This window comes from Limulus polyphemus, unplaced genomic scaffold (assembly GCF_000517525.1).
Source record: "Limulus polyphemus unplaced genomic scaffold, Limulus_polyphemus-2.1.2 Scaffold2145, whole genome shotgun sequence".
NCBI lineage: Eukaryota > Metazoa > Arthropoda > Merostomata > Xiphosura > Limulidae > Limulus > Limulus polyphemus.
In genome coordinates, this window is record NW_013667755.1 from 36,524 (window position 1) to 40,105 (window position 3,582).

The 3,582-nt window shown below is 31.3% G+C and overlaps 1 protein-coding gene across 1 annotated transcript in view; it reads left to right on the forward strand.

The window, feature by feature from the left end:
- The window catches only part of LOC106466085 (serine/threonine-protein kinase tricorner-like), a 34,990-nt gene that overhangs the window by 17,728 nt on the left and 13,680 nt on the right, over positions 1 to 3,582 (forward strand). The window lies entirely within an intron of this gene.

Genomic DNA, 3,582 nt, shown 5'->3' on the forward strand with positions numbered 1-3,582 from the left:
ACTGCTAAATTAGAGACGGTTAGCGCAGATAGCCCTCGTGTAGCTTTGCACGAAATTCAAAACAAACAAACAATCCTCTTTGAAATATCAGACAAAATAGATCTAAAATTAAACTATATAAGACCTTATAAGCTTTACTGTTCTGTAAGCTTTGCATTAAAGAAAATGATTCTAATCTAATTGTTGGATGCAATACAAAATTAAGTCATTCACAAATAAGTGTTTCTTAGTCATCATGTTTTTGTGACCAGTGGGCTTACCTGTCACGCTTACCTTCAAGCTAGGTCCAGAATAAAAAATACTTACTTCAATAAAAACCTAAAATTGACAGATAGATATAAAGAAAATGAGAAATAATATTTAAATAAATACTTACATAAATCTCAGTAAATTTTCTCCAAGTAACCGTAGATTTTTCTTTTACAGTCAAATATATTTTTTCTGTCCTTTATTCTTATTTTTTCAGAGTTGCTAGCTTTACTTTTTCTGTAGTTACTGTAATACCATCAATGTTTTTCTATATATTTAGAAGAATGTGTGTGATTTTTTTTCATACAGTTATCAAAGTCTTGAGTCATGTTGACCTTCATAGTTAGGGGAACATCTTGATATTTACAAGTTGATGTTTTTGTATTTCAAAATCAGACATTTTTTTAAATTTATTCCAATTTTGAATCATGTCAGGAGTTTATGATATGGTCAGTGAGGGCCAAAAAACTAAAAACATAGCTTCAATCCATCTTAGGTGGGAGAAGGGGGAGTTACAGGGTTATGAGCATTACAGAGGTTAAATACTTTGTATTAAAAAAATTTGGAGCCTCCACCTTTTTTAAAGTCCACATTGTTACATCTGATCATGTTCTATCTGATGACTGTGCATCTTGACAAAGCTCTACAGCATAATTTCCATTGCAAGAGGATTTGACTGACATGTCCATAGCATACTCCTCTTCCCTGGATGCTTTCCATAATCTTATCTAGTGTACAGGGACAATGGTATACCATTACCAATTTAAACAATACAATTATGTAGAAATCTGTAGATGCTGCTTCCAGCAACTTGGCCAGTATGTATACACATGGAATAACGTGAATACCCATTTTGTTTTCCATCTGCATGAGTTATGCAAAGATTGAACGGGTATGTCTTGGAAACAAATTGTATACACCTATCTTGTTTTGCTGTTCCAGATGGAGATCCTTTTTGATCATATTGCATACGTTTACCTGTAGCATAAGGACAGATTGTGCCTTTGACATTTGTATTTGTGGGTGCTTGCTTGTTACCAGATTGAAATACAGTTTGATGCAGGTCTCTTTCTAGATGGTTCTGGTGCCCCAAGTTGATTTATATGCCATTAAGTACAAGGGATATTTCTGTTTTGGAAATTTTCAATTTGCGATACGAACAAATCTTCATGACCCGAGTATATGAATATTTTGCATTAGAGAGGGCTGTTACATACCCTTCCCTCAAATGATCAGTTTTTAGTGGCATCACACTAACTATGAAATGCCAAACACTGTGAAAATGTAGTTATGATACACTCATTCCACCACAACTCTATATCAGTTGTGATTGTCATGTGACTTGCTGATTCCTATATTCAAAATTGGTTTAATGTAATGTACTCAACCTTTTGTTGGATATTAAATAAAGTTATCATAGTGGATGATACATAACAAACTAGATATTCTGTGTTCAGAACTTTAACCAGTACAAGCACTCACTGTTTAAAAGATACATGATTTACACTTGCATAAATGTATGGTTAATCCAATAAACTGTGTAAATGAAATTAGAAAAACACACACACATATATATATTGTTATGTATTAAATTTTCGAATGGCTTACAACTGAGTTAAATTGTACTTTGGATTTAGTAGTTAAATAAATGCTGATATGTATTCAAATAATGATATTAGTCAACAAGATTGATACACACAGTTTTTTCTTTGTTTTATACAAATATATTTTAATATACAACCAATAATACAATTTACAACACTTATTACAGATAATGATTTATAAACAAAAGTTTTACAAACTTACAAGTAATATAAAGTCTTCTTTCTAGTCTGGAACTTCCTTGATATCTTATCGAGGGTTCACGATGAGCAAGTTAATTTGGAGTTAATGTAGGTATGATTCACTAGCTCTGTGTACTTCACCAGGTTTTTCCACCATTGAAGTTAGGTAATGTTTTCATATAAGTACTAATGTTGATTATATTTATAGGTGTGTGGAGAGTTTCTCGAAATTTCAGTTTACGTAACAATACTGATGCTAACAATAGCATTTATGTACACACATATATTGTTGATTCTTACTCTTAAGAATCTTCTACAACTTTAGAGAATAGGTGGGAGTTTTGCAATACCTATTTAACAGTATAAGTTACCTACATTTCTAAAAATAAATTTAATTTAAACAAACATTGATCTTGAAATAAATATATAATAATATATCCATCACAATATATATCTGCCAACAATACCAGTTCCTGATAAATTTTATGTTAGTGCCTTAGTATGTTATTTATGTCAGTTACAATCACATGTCTGAGAACTTGGCCGTTGAAGAAAGTCAATGCCTACGAAGTGTTAAACTGTTTAAAATGTATGAATTACATTGTGGTATATGTTCAGTGTTTTACAAAGTTTCGATTAATATTTCATTAGTTTTTTACTATTCCAAGCTCTTATCCAAAATTTCTTTGAAACATCAAACTTGTCTCGATCTTGTGCTTGTCATACTTTTATTAGCTGTAGCTCCTGAACAATGTACAGTTTGGGCTAAAGATTTGTTTTTCTCTGCTTAAAATGTGGAAGATGCTTATCTTGGAACCAATCAGAAAATGTTGATACAGACTATAACCAATCAGGAAATATTGATACAGACTGTAACCAATTGGGAAGTGCTGATACAGATTGAAACCAATCAGAAGACCAAAAACTAAAAAATAATATCAAACTTTTAGCTGTCTACTCTGTTTATGCACATGCACACACTGCCAACGTTCAGTTTTCTGGCAGTTATTGAAATCTGACAGTAATTTTGGTGAGATGGTTAAAATCTAGTCTTATGGTACTGTTTGGTGTTTTAAGGCTTAATATCTGTTTTTAATGACTGTGGAGTTCCCTTGAATTTGTGAGGATGTTTTAGTTTTGTACTTTAAGTTGCATATGTTTGTGTATTTTTCCTAATTTCCAAGTTTTATTCTAGAAAATGTTTTTATAAACATCTTTGTTTTCTTTATCTTTACAACTTTATAATCTTTCATAACTCCTCCTATCTCTCCACAATTGTTTTGTGAACTTCAGCACATATCTTTGTTATCTTAATGTGTAGACAAAGGTTCCTTATTCTTTTGATATAGTCAGTTGTAGACAATAGAACACAACACAATCTCCTGCAGGGCTATATATGTTTTAAAGGCATAGGTTAAGTGGATTTGTATGTAGCAGCATAATTATCTGTTAATGTTGAGTTATTGTATTTTGAAGTTAAAGTAAGTGAGCAGTGTGTAAATATAGTGGCTATACTGTCTTTCTTGTTTAAAGATATATATATATATAT